Source organism: Aptenodytes forsteri, unplaced genomic scaffold, assembly GCF_000699145.1.
Source record: "Aptenodytes forsteri isolate BGI_AS27 unplaced genomic scaffold, ASM69914v1 Scaffold241, whole genome shotgun sequence".
NCBI classification, from domain to species: Eukaryota; Metazoa; Chordata; class Aves; order Sphenisciformes; family Spheniscidae; genus Aptenodytes; species Aptenodytes forsteri.
Window position 1 is genome coordinate 1,582,661 of NW_008795252.1, and position 13,280 is coordinate 1,595,940.

At 51.0% G+C, this 13,280-nt stretch overlaps 1 protein-coding gene across 1 annotated transcript in view; it reads right to left on the reverse strand.

Moving 5' to 3' along the window:
• Positions 1–13,280, reverse strand: part of CACNA2D4 (calcium voltage-gated channel auxiliary subunit alpha2delta 4) — a 134,344-nt gene that overhangs the window by 28,548 nt on the left and 92,516 nt on the right. The window lies entirely within an intron of this gene.

A 13,280-nucleotide genomic window follows, 5' to 3' on the forward strand; every position in this document is an offset into this window, starting at 1 on the left:
CACAGCCATGTCTAACCTGTCTGTGCCATCTGTCAGCAAGCCTTGTCCTTTGGATGCAATCTTTGCAGCCCTAACCTCTCTGTAGGGCTTGCGCTTACTCATCTTCTCTGCACGAGCCCTTTCTCTCCTTCCCAGCAGTCCAGCACACATTTCCAGCTATTCCCCCCGGAGCTGTGGTGAGCACCACTCTCCTCATATCACAGCACAGTCTGAAGAGGTCATTGAAAGCAAAGCTGGGGGCTATTCTGCCTTGCAGCCAGGTTTGTCTGTTTGGATGGTCCCCATCACAGGGAACCATACTAGAGGGATTGCTCCATGCTCCTGCCTGGCAGCACCACTCCTCGCCACTTGGGGTGGATTGGCAGCTCCTGGCAAGAACTGTGAGAAACTTCCACGCATTCAGGTGACCTGAGGAAGATGTGTGAGCTGAGGAGAAACAGGCCACAAACACCCTCCCAGTGCTCATAACAAGTAGTTGCCCGGGTGCCTTTAGGCTGTTGTTGAGGCTGGGTAAAAAGGAGGAAAGCAGTGAATTCAGTCTAAGGTAAGGATGATGCTACAGCTCAGGTGAGAGGGAGAAAACTGGAATAACCCCTCCCTCTGCTTGTTCCAAAGTATAACTGATCGTTAATCAGCCCTTTTGTTCTGGTGTCAAAGAGCATGCTGCAGGAGCGGGAAGATCCGAGGTCCATGAAATAAGTGGCCCTGGTGTGCAGCACAGCAACAACCGTAGAGTCCTTGGAGAGACCATGGCTAATAGTTTTATTCCTACTAATGTGCAAATAACCTGTACAACTGTACCTTCCCAGCAATGAAATAAAACACGAGGACAAGCAATGCTGCACACTTTGCCTAGTTAAATGTTGCTTCACCGTGTCAACAGGCTACCCAGACCTGTGTACGACTTCCACCAGCAGGCACCCTGCCTGCCTGCCTGCAAACCCAGCAGGCGCCCGCTGCATGGCTGCAGCTGGCTTTCTCTGGAGTCGCGTGCTGCCGTTCACCGTGGAGATAAGAGCCTTCCCCTCCACCTGTTCATCTCTCCGTTGAGCATGTCTGCCTCATTGACTCATCTCTGCTTGTCTCTCTTTCTGTCTGCCTTCCCTGGCTTCTTTTTTTGATTATCCATATGCTGTTCTCATAAGGAGCTTTCCCCAAGATTTAATTCTCTGGCCTGCTGCATGACAAAAAGGCATAACAAAGAGTTGCAAGATTGCATCCTGTAGACTGCTTATCAAGACGTACCTTCCCATTCAAAACCTGTTTTCATGGCAGCCAGTCCAATGGTTAAATAAAACCCGTGACTCCAATGAGAGAAGGTGCCAGAGCAGCAGGGCAGCCCTGTCTGTACTGTCCATTTGCATTCCTTATTTCTGAAATGTTTCCATTTTCCCTCTCGACCCAGCAGCAGAGCTGCCCCACTCAAAATTTTACTTGAAGTCCACTAAAAATTTTACTTAAAAAATAACTTCCAGGCAAGTTAAAAAGAACAAAAAGCCCAAACCAAGGGCAGCCTGCTTATTCTACTGGACCTGACAGAAGAGGCAGTTCAAGCGGATCAGCTCAACAGTAATTCTTGCAGATGTGGCTACCGAGGTCCTTAGCAAGCTGGAGGAAAGCAAGCGAGGGGTCTGACTTTGGGGGGGCAGGCTGCAGGAGCCCACGGGAGAGCACAGAGGGAAGCCTGACAGAGGCAGTGGTTTGGATTTGGGTGCTTATCACACCCCTGTACCAACATGCTGTGTCGGGGATGGCAGGGGATGCCTCTGCCATGGCATGGGTGTAACTGCACCCAACACTTCTGCTGGACGTATGGGCTGAGCCATGAGTGCAAACGCTCCTCTCTTTCACCCATTCCCCTTGTCCCAACTACCCCTACCAGCACTTCTCAAGTTTTCCCCGAATCCCCAAGGAAGCAGACACCGGGTCGTGCTGCATCCAAGCTGAGAAGCGTTACAGCAGCCCGTGTGCTCAGCTGCTGAGGATGCCCGCCGTGGCCGGGCAGGATGCGGCCAGCCTGCCGTGGGCACCTCTCAGTTAAGTCTCAACGTCAGACACACTGCCTCCCCCGCCGTCGCTGGAGCACTGGTGGGAAGGGGGTGCCTTGCTCCCAAGCCCCCCGGTTTCTCCCCCCCGCCTCTCCTTCGCTGCAGCTGCTCGCCTCACCCCTATACAAAACCCAGGGCTCGTCCCTTCTCCTCCTCACGCCTTTCTCTCTGGGTTTATTGTCATCAGCCATACCAGGCAGGGGAGGGATGGAGGGAGGGGAGGAGGCATTCGGCTCGGTGCCTCCTCTCATAACCTGTGCCTGACCAATCTGCCTCCCGAGGGGCTGCGGGGAGCTCCCCCTGCCCCAGCATCTCCTCACCCCTCCTCGAGCCCCTCGGCTCCTGGCACTGGAGAGGGATGGCGGCAAGGGGGGGAGGAGGGAGGGGGAGACACTGACAGCAACTGCCCTTTCTCCAGGATGGGTTAAGAGAAATTAAAACCTCCCGAGCTCCTTCCTCTGGGTGTTTTGGAGCAGATCCTGCCTGCCTGGCGGGGTGACTCTGCACTGTCTGTGTGCGCTCCTGTGTGTGTGCTGCTGCCATCGCAGATGTACCCCCAGCTGTCACTTCGCCGTGCACAGTCGCTCCCTCTCCCACCTCTCTCTCTCTTTCCCTCTCCCCCTATTTATTATTTACGGAGGATTACACTCCCTTTCCCACGCTGCCATCTCGCCGTGCGGCTCCTCTGCCCTCCGCACGGGGCGAGCGGCTGGCTAGGAGGGGCTCCTGACAACTAGGGTCCACCGAGAGCCCAGCAGGCAACGGAGGGACTTTCTGCTGGATTTGCTTTGGGATTGTACCGGCTTTGCTGGAAGAGCTGCCGTTCTCACAGGAGGGTCCATCCCAGCCCAACAGAGGTAAGTAGAGACATCTCTCTTTTGTATTTCTGCCCTCACTCCCCAGCTATGCGAGATCAGTGGGGCTGCTCCCAGGAACCGCCTTCCCCGGGGAGGAGAGTGGCGGTCAGGGGCACCACCATCTGCCAGACGGCACAGCGGAGAAGTCCCGATTGCGCGAGGCTGACGGGCAGCGATCTTCCCAATAAAGCAGAACAACAATCCTGCCGCAGAGGCTGCTGGTACCGGTTCCAGTCCGGTTTCACTGCGGGCAGCTGGGAGCAACTTCTCCAAGCTGTGAATGGCACCAGCTTCTTTTGCTGCAGCACGGGTAGCTCAGGTGCAGCTTTGAGGCTAAGCACTTGGTGCTGTGGTCACCAGGTACCGGGCAGCTCCCAGTAAGCCCTGGCTTTTGTCCCCTCCTCAGGGCTGGGAAGAGGGGCCAGCATGTGAGGTGCCATGCACCTGACCTGTGGTGGTTTTGCTGGGTATCATTTTGGTCTCAGCTGCCTTAGTAAGAACAATCTAAAATGGAGAAGTGAGGACCAAAACTGGACAGGTCCAGCATTCAGTAAACAGGCTTTAGGATGAAGGGTGTGTATATGTGTAACTGTGTGTGTGTGTGTGTGTGTGTGTGTATGTATGTACAATTTCACGCACAAAGCTCACAGACATGACCACAGGACATGAAGTGAAGGATGCCATATCACAAGTAGAGCCAAAAATAAGTCCCAAGTTGCTTCCAGCATCCCCGCAGGCTGAGCCTGCAATTTCTGAACTTTTGGGCAGAAGGCACAGCACCAAAGGTGGGGGTGAAACACAGCACAGAGAAACTTCACAGCCTTTTCCAGCCCTGCCTGGGAGGAAAGGGGGAGAATAAGGTCCCGAATGAGCTGATATGAAGCCGGGGACTACATGTGAGCATTGGCGTGTGTGTGTATGTGTGTGTGCGTATATACACGTGTGCATATATACACATGCACAGCCACGTGCACACATACATCCCACTCGGCATTCTGCCCCCCTTCTCCCACTGTCTGCCCAGTTTATTACTGCCACTGCATCTCATGCTAATTAAGAGAGACGTGTAAAATTGGAGCTCTCCTGGTTTGGGGAGAGAGGATTAGAGAGATAGAGCTGTTGCTCCAACCAAGTCCATGTCCAGTGCATCCCCGATGGCAACGGTAGTGAGCAGGGTACAGCACTGCTCTGCTGGCGGTGCCTGATCTGCCACCCGAGGATGGAAGGAGAAATGAAGATCTCATTTGGGGAAGGACTGGAGCAGCTGCTATTGCAGGGTTTAAAGAAGGAAACCCTTGAAAGACAGGGGGACCCTTAAAGGCACACAGGGACTTGTCACAAAGCAGGGCACATTTCTAGCAGTGAGGAGGAGGGGTGCCTTTCCAAAATTGCAGACCATTTTTCTTCTGAGCTTTGTCGCTCAGGTCTGTTGCGGGGCGGGGGGTGGATCTTCCTCTAACTGCTGTGGGCAAACAACATTTGCAAGGGAATTATTCCACATGAGCGAAAGGCTTGCGGGAGTTGTCTCCCTGTCAGACATCAGTGCAGTCTCTGTTAGTGTATCTTGCCCACTTGGAGGAATTATGGTAAATCCTGAGCAAGGGGGCTGTTTGCAAAGAGAAAGGGGGGAAGCCCTCTCATGTAATTTTTATACCAGATCATAGCTTTACCCTTGCCTCCAGCAAAGTGAATGCCACACGCTAGCAAGGTGCACTCCCAGCTCAGATATCTGCATGAGCTACTCCAGCTTCCTGCCCTTCCTCTGGCTTTTTTCTAAGCCTGATGCAGAAAGGATTTTCTGGGCTCCTCAGCACCACAGAAGCCTGATGAAGGCAGACCTGCGTCTCGGTGCGGCAGGGAGGGCCAGCAGCAGCACAGGGCCATCTGTGAGCATACCTGGACAGGAGCATCCAGGGAGCGGCAGAGGCTGGAGCTGCACATGGAACAGGACAGGGACAGGCTCAAGCCTGTGGGAGAGCATTTCTGGGCAGTTCTTCAGTGACTCTTCAGCACTTGCCTGTTGCCGATTCAAAAGAGAGACCAAGCAGTTTCCTTCACTTGCCATGTTTGGTTACAAGCAGCTGCTTACACTGCTTGACATCTGTCCCAGCCCTGGGTGGCTCAAGCCATAATTCAAATGACCATACTGGGACGCTCCTGCCAGCTGGGTAATGCTCCAGAGTGTTACACCATGACGCACACTCCAGTTCTCAGTGGGAAGGAGCTGGAGTTGGACTCCTGGGCTGTTTCTGTCCCTACTGCATGGAAATACCTTGTAACATGTACCTTATTCCTGCCATGGCTTTACCAAAATGCTGGCTCACAAAAATGCTTTGTGTGGCTGAGGGCATCCTAATAGCAAGAAGAAATTTTTTTTCTATAAGGCAGTTCAATTCCAGGCTGGAGAGATGGAAGGAAAAGTTGCTTCACCTGAGAGGGGTGGGATTACGTGAAATATAGTTTTATTCACATTGCAAAAACAAGCAGTTGAAAGTTAGGAAATGTCGGGATTCGGGGCAGCATGCCATCTGCACCGGGTTGCAGTCCTGACCAGTAGGATCACACGCTGTGTTTTCATAAGCTGCCTCATTCAGTGCACTGGCTACACGGTGCTCAGGGAGTGAAGCAGGGGCCTGTTATTTTTTTTTTGGTACTGCAAAGTGTGTGCCTATTTTATTTACTGCCTGCCATCCAAGCCCTGCAGGCAATACATCATTATTCATTGTCTTGTGGTGTTCTGAAGATGTTCGCTGCTACAGTTGCCTCATAGCTGATGATAGAGAATTTATGCTCCTGACGAGGCAAGAAAGAGTGGTTATTTTCCTTGCTTTTGAAGGGAAAAGAGACTTCCCCTTTAGCCACACGGGGAAGGAGCAGCAGGTGCAGGACTGGAGCTTGGGGCCTCTTGGCTCTCAGTGCCACTGAGTCCTTGAGACCGTACCAGTTTACTGACTAAGCTGCCAGCATTTTGGAAAGCAGCTGTGAGTTCTCAGCAGTTCTGCAAAATGGCCCCTTGGGTCTCGTGTTGGGCACCCGTGAAATTAAAAAGGTACAGACTGCAGCCACCTGCCAAAACTGCGGTTTAATATTTAATACTGACCATATAAAAATAGCCTTATTTATTACAACATCCTCATTGTTAGCTTGAGTATCATATGTCCTTTGCACTGAGTATGGGACAGGGTCCTGTGAAAAAAAGAAATAGTACTTGCTTGGATAAGCAAAGGCTGTGCTGTAATGCATACATGCAAGTGGCTGAATTAAAGTTGTGCAGGTATTAACTCATATTTAAGTGCTTGGCTTTGCAAGCCAAATGGCATATTTCATCATATGGCAATTTAAAAAAAAAAAAAGAAAATGACACTTTCTTCATTCTTTTTTTATGAATGGGAAAACAAAAGACTTTCCATTATTTATACACTGCAACGGCTCACACCCATCACAGGAAGGACTGAGACCTAAATTTACAGCAGGGCCATGCAAGTCTGAACTTCACAACTGACTGCAAGCAAAGGCTGTTACTTTGAAGACAGGCCCTGCTACCACACTCCTCCTCACTCCAACGAGGCTGGGAAGCTTCCTTCCCCATGGACCGTGCCTTCACACGAGGAATAAAAAAGTAGGACCACATCCTGGGTCTCGAGAGGAGCTGTTAGAGGCAACTTGACTTAGCACTCATCACTTGGGCTCTCTTTCCACTCCTGGTGGGGCTCTCTGCTGCCGGTGCTCCCCAAAGCAGGGCATGCTGCTGCTGCGATTTTGCTGCGAGGTGCCTGTGTGGGGGCAGAGGGGCTGAAGGTGGGCCCTGCTCTCCACACCACTTGCATTTAGTGATTTTGATGGGATGTGAACATTGCCATGCCCGTATCTCTTCTGTGGCTGCAAGCCCTCCAGAAAACTAAAGTCAAATCAAATTTGAAGACCTTCTCCAGCCTCAGCAAGAGCTGCAGCATGGGGCTGTGGTGTGTGTGCTAGCCCAGATGCATCCAAGGATCCTGGCTGGAGCTCTGGGTTGTGAGATCTGTCACCACATCTTGTTGAGCTGTGGGCAATGTTCCCAGCCTGTAAAGAGTGTAAGTAAGTGTGTCACAGAGATCCTCAGGCACCCCTGGAGCTGGCAGGCAGCAGCCTGGACCCCATGCAGTTTGTGTGGACTTTGCAGGGATGCCCTTCTTGGATGCTCTGGGAAGGTGATGGGGGTGATGGGGAAGGGGAAGAAGAGCTCCAGGCTCTCTCTAACAGGCAGCACTGCCGACCTCGTGCCACAGTGGCAACCAAGTGAAACAGATCTATGCAACTCACTAAGGCAGAAAAAGGTCTCCTTCAGAGTTCAGTATAAATGCATCGTGTGCGAACAATGAGAGTCAGCCTTTCCTTGGGAGGTTTGCCAGGAGCTGTGTGCGTGCTGGGTCACCGATCCCCTTATGATAAGAGCAGAGAGGATTTTTACCGCTGGCATCTTGTGCTCTGCCCCACCACTGTGCATGCATGGATGATCCCTGCCCCTGTGAACAAGCCCGGGGCACAGGCTTGTGAAGTGAGATGGTAGTGAAGTTCTTCCCTTCTCCCACCGTGTTTTCTACTTCCTCTCCCTCCTCCTGCTCCAGCTGCTGAAGTGGCAAGCCAAATACCCTTGCAGCTGGTGGTCTGATTCTGAGAGGCTGGCAGCCGGGGAAGGGAAGGCAGAGTACTGGGTGAGGAAGAGGGGGAAAGACTCTCTCATGCAGCAGCTTAGGTGGCAGCAGTTCTCCATCACGCTGGCTTCTCCACCAGAAGCAAAAGTAACAAGAGTCAAGCAGTAGGAAGGCTAGTGATCTTGGGGTCCTGGTGTATTTCAGAATACAGACTATAAAAAAAGGCAAAACCAGTCCCTGGGCTAACGCAGACATTAATGGTGGCAAATAAGCAGGTGAGGGACACTTTGTGTGCATGGGATTACCCAGGCTTGCAGAAGCTCACCTGATTCTAGGAATGAGGAAGCACAAGGAGAAAGGCTTATGGCTGAAGTGCCTTAGCCCCCATAAGATATAACAGGGGTTTCGTGGTATTGATCTGGAAGTCCCTTGATTTGGCAGTCTGGCTGTACTGTTCAACAGACATCTGGCCTAGCACTCCAGGGACAGAACTGTAAACTGAGAGCTTTTATTGATAAAATCCCTTATATTTTCCTATCTTGCTGCTAAATTGATGCACCTCCATCTACTATTCTGTGCATGTAAATGTATCTCTCATCTCAGACAGGCTGGCACCTTCCCTGTTATGGATCTGTTGCATCCTTTGCCCCTAATAAGAGACCCAGAGAAGGTACTGGGTCATCTCAAGATTTCTGAGCCCTCAGAGAATCCTTCACAAATGTGGGCCCATACATACCCTTCTTCTTGAACACCACCCGAATAAAAACAAGGAAGAGATTACTTTGGGATCCGGAGCACCATCCAACTAAGAAGTGCGGAAAATACCTGTGTGGGGGGTGGGGAGGGGGATGAGGACCACAGAACCAGGATTCTCCCAGCAAGCTGCTTTCTCTGCCTGGAGCCTCTCCCTGGGGTGTGCCACCCACCCACCCACCCGCCCACACCCCTGGGGTGGGCTTGGCAGAAAGCGGAGCGGCATTTTAAATGCCAGCGAGCTGAAGGATGCTCACGGGGTGCAAAGGAAGAGCTGGGAGCAGAAGGGTGCCTCCCTCAGACCTGCCGGGTTGGGAGCAGCCGCAGTCCTTCTGCCAAGGGGTTGAGTGCAAGGATTAAGGGCTTGAGCTACCGCTGACCATGGGATTAACCCCTGCAGGAAATTAAAGTTGTAGAGAAGGCTCTTCACTCCACAGCTGAGAGAAAAACTGGGATCTGGATTAGAATTGGCAGGGCTGGCGACAAGCCACCACCCACAGCCAACTGTTCCTGGCTGGATCAGAAAATGTTATCTCAGTCTTCGTGTAGAACCCCCCTCCACATCTCACTCGGTTACCAATTTTTGCCAACAGAGTGAGAAGAACAAAAACATCACTCTGTGGCAAGAAAAAGAGGAGGAAACTGGGTAGCCAGCTCACATGTCCCTCCTCTGAGCCCCTCTTCCACTCCCTCACCCGTTTCCCTTCTCAGCTGCCTCCGTTTTGCACGGAGGAAACATGCACGTGGTCTGTTGCATTCAATAATACTTGGAGAAGATGCTGGCACACACATGGCTGGATTTCTTCCTGTCAACTGCCCCCTCAGCTCTCCTCCTGCTGCTGCTCTGGGCCTCCTCCATATGCCACACTCTCGCTGTGCTGGGACTTTCCTGTCACTCTCGTGTTGGATATCCCGGTCTCCCCACCTGCTTCCACAGCCTCCCAAGGAATCCCACTTCTCTACAGCAATCTGGGTCTTTCCCATCAGTGCTACCCGCCCTGGCTCCCCTTCGGATCCTCTGTGCTTTCTCAGAGGGTTCAAGAAGGCCTGATGCCCTTGGTATTTCCAGCCCCCGCAACGTCTCCCGGTCTTGTTATTGTGCATTGGTCAGGGAGGCTTGGGATACAAATAATGTGTTCTGATTAAGGTACAGGATGAGGAATCAAGAAAACCAGCTTCTCTCCTGATTTTACCACAGGCCCGTCAGGAAACCTTGGGAAAGCCCAGCTAAAACTCCTTTATTCTGTGTAACTGATAAGCCCTACAAGCCATCTCTGCAGGACAGGAGAGCATTTACAAGCCCAAGTGATCCAGTGCAAGCACTGCGCTTGGCAGCTTTGAAAATCTTGAATGGGGAACTGATGTGGACTCATGACGAGGTAGCAAGAGCTGGGAAATTTCATCCAGCCAAACTCAGCAGCCATTTTTACCTCTCTCATAGTTTAGCTCTCCATAAAATGGGGTTAAAGTTGATCTTTCTTGGAGGGGCTTGGGGAGGAAACATTTTTTAACCCCAATCACATTTGCATTTCAGAGGTGCCTAAGCATTGTCCTTTCAAAGATCAGAAGCTTTTTGACCTCTTCACATCCCAGAGAATAGGGTGAGGTTTATTTTCACACTGAGTCAGGAATGTGGCAGAGTCCCTTACAATACTGAGTGGGTTTTGAACGCTTTCTACTTACTGTACTGCTTTCTGTGTGAGGTGTTTTGCTTAGCTGTGATCGATCACTGCAAGTCAGATGGCACCATTTCTTCTGCAGCTGGGTTTCTAGCGTGAATTTAAAATGTGCTTTCCATTGATTGTGACAGCACAACACTAATGAATCCTGAACACATGCGTTAATAAATCAGCAAGTGCTGGCAATGAAGCCCCCAGCTATTTAGCTTAGAAGCTCACTGGGGCAGCGACACACACTGTATGTTTCTACAGTGCTGCTGAGCTTGGCTACCACCTCTGGGTGCTTTTCCAGTCCAAATAAACAACAAATGAGGAGCTGCCACTGAGACAAGTTGACCTCTTGTGGTCAATAATTTGCTCGACTGACCTAGGTCTGCTGGGGGACCAAGAACGGGCATCATCTCCATGCCATCTAAGCCCACCTGTGGTAGGTACTGTCAGGAGCATGATTCCCCACTAGGACTCATCAGCCAGGTTACTTCATGAACTTCCAGTTGCTGTAATCAGACTCTGTGGCTGCCGTGTCTCCCTGCCCTCTGTGTACCAACTCTTCTCCCCCAAGGGCTGATGAAGGAACAAACATAGAACAACATGCTTTAATCACTGAACTCTGGGGTACCACTGTCCCCCTACATTATGGGTGATGGTAATAAACAGGAATCCTAAAAGCAACAAGGAAAGGGGAGGAAAAAAAGATAATCTCCTTAAAGTGTCCTCCATGCCCTCCCTCACCCTGCTGCTTTTCTGATAAAGGCTAAAGCAATTCAGCATTGGAAAGGGGAAAGGGACTTTGCCATCACTTGTCAAGGAGAGTGTGGGGGAGGGATGAATGTGTGCATGTACTTCCTGATAATTTATCGCTGGCATCTGTTGCAGCCTCTTTTACCTACCCTTTTGTAATATAGGTCACCCACGTGCCCTGCCAATGCTCGTAAGCCAGTCTGTTAACGGAGTCTGATCCCTGAGCCATGATCCAAGGGTTAGTGCAAAGGACTGGGAAAGATAGTCAGAGACAGAGGTTGCTGGGCTCTGTTTCTGACTGCAACTCATCCTAGTGACACAGTCACCTGTCTCTCTAGCCTCAGTGTCCCCGTCTGGAAAATGGGGACTCTATTATCCACTATTATTATCCAACTACCTAGAGCAGAGGCACTACCGGCTACGACCTCAGCCTTACTTCTGGGGGTCATTAAATACAAAATAACACCACCACCATCTACAACTATGGTAAGAGCCATTCGTAAAGCAGATGGAAAGCTTTGGATAGAAGGTGTCACAGAATTGGGAAGTATATGGATGCAGTAAACTGAAACCCTCCTCACCCTCACAGTTTGCTCCTTGGGACCCGACTTATGAAAGCTAAGGCTTTAGAGTGGTACTGCAAACGTTACTGGTGTCTGGGCAGGGAGAAGGGAAGCACAAGACAGTGATAGTGCCTGCTGTAGCTTTTATGCCCTGGCAAGTGCTGCAGAGTCATTACAATCTCCTCAGCATCTCCCCCAGCAGTAAAGTTCCCTGTTCAAGCTAATTAGGGGAATCCTCATTAGAGAGTCCTCTAGAGTCTGACAGCAGGCCAAATGTCCAAGTGGCACTTCAGCTCAGTGTATTTTTGGCCACTGGAGCCCATGGGCCAGAAATGGATGAATTCATTCTGTTGCTTTGAGCTGAAACTAAAAAAGTTGTCTTACTGTCCTATATCAAACGGCAAGAAGAAAAGGCCATCACCAGCCCCACAGGCTACTTTGTTTGTTTCTGCAGAATCCGGAAAAGAGATTCAATTTCAAGCACGTGGAAGAAAGCTCTGGACACTGTGTCCCATGGATCACAGGGCATTCAGCTCACATGTTGCTCCAGGGAGAAGGAACCATCTAGGAAGCCTGGAAGAAAGACTAACGCCTGGTTTGTGGAGCCCTTGGGTGACTTCAGAGCGTTCAGAGCTCCAGCAATGCTGATCAGCCTTGAGCTCCCAAACCCAGGCAATGCCATGCTAGTTCAGAATGGATGGCACAGTACCTCTCCTCTTGGGCTGGGGGTGTATGGGGGCACTCCTAGGTCTGGCAGAGTCCTCGCTGCTGAAGAGTCCCTGGCTGTCAGGCTGAAAGCAGCCAGACAGATTTGGTGGTGCTCTGGAGAGCCTTGAGGTGCAGGCAAGTGCCGGTTGCCCCAGGAGTACAGGGTTCCCATTGCTGCGTTGGCAGTGAGCGCAGCTGGCCTGGTGCTCTGCAGAGCAGAAGGCATCTCTTGGGCCACAGTAGAACAGCTAATTAAGTCAGAATTCAAGACAAATCAGAGAAAACCTTTATAAAAGAAACTCTCAAAAATCCTCTCTGCCTCCTTGCTCTCTCCTGGATGCAGAATATTAATCACTAAGGGTCTAACATGCTTATGGGCAATAGATGTATGGGAGAAACTGGGTTTTTCTGGATCCTTGGAATCAAAATTTCTCCATAAACATACTACTTCAAGGTATAAATGCAGAAGCTCATTGGCCCTTTCACTTCAGCAGTCAGGAAGCTCTACCTATTCCACATCTACTGCTCTGCCACCTGAGCATATGTTATGCTTGGAGAAGCAGGCAGTTTTGTGCAAGACATGAGTGTTGATAAATATGGGTCACAGAAGAGTCCCCAGTACACATGCAAGCCCAACTCTGTGCACACATTTGTAAATGTAAGCCAGATTGGTGACTACATCTGCATATGTACATGAAGATAGCTGCTTTTAAGTCTTAGAAACGTGTATGAGTGCAAAAAGGGTGGCCACTAGCCATGGGGCGAGGAGTGCTGTGTTTATGTATGTATGTGGCATGCTTTTAAAATAATCTTGGGTTTATCAAGGTACCTCCATCTTCGTGCACGTTGCAGCGCAGGAGACAGCATTAAAGCCTGAACAGGTGTTAATCACTATGCACTGTAATAAATTCTAAACATAGGGAAAGGGCTTATTTATATACGGCCGCTCCTCCCACCCTGCACTCTGTGCTTGAGCCTTGGCGCTGCCTGAGAGGAAGATGCGCCCGTGAGGTATCAAGAGCTGGACTTGCCCTGCCAGAGCAGAAGGAGCTAGGGGTAGAAACCCTGACCCTGTCACCGTCCTCGTGCCTGGGTATGCCGGTCCTGCTCCAGCCCCCCGCTGTCGCCTGGGGATGGTGTGGCTGAATTGCACAGAGCAGCAAGTGGGGTGGGGGGTACAGCAGCCCATGGCCTGAGCGGGGGCCTGGGCTGAGGGAAGACTGCAAAGGGAAGCCCTGTCACGAAGCACCCAAGGAAGCTGTTTTTTTTTTTTTTTTTTTAAGTTTTACCCCTGATT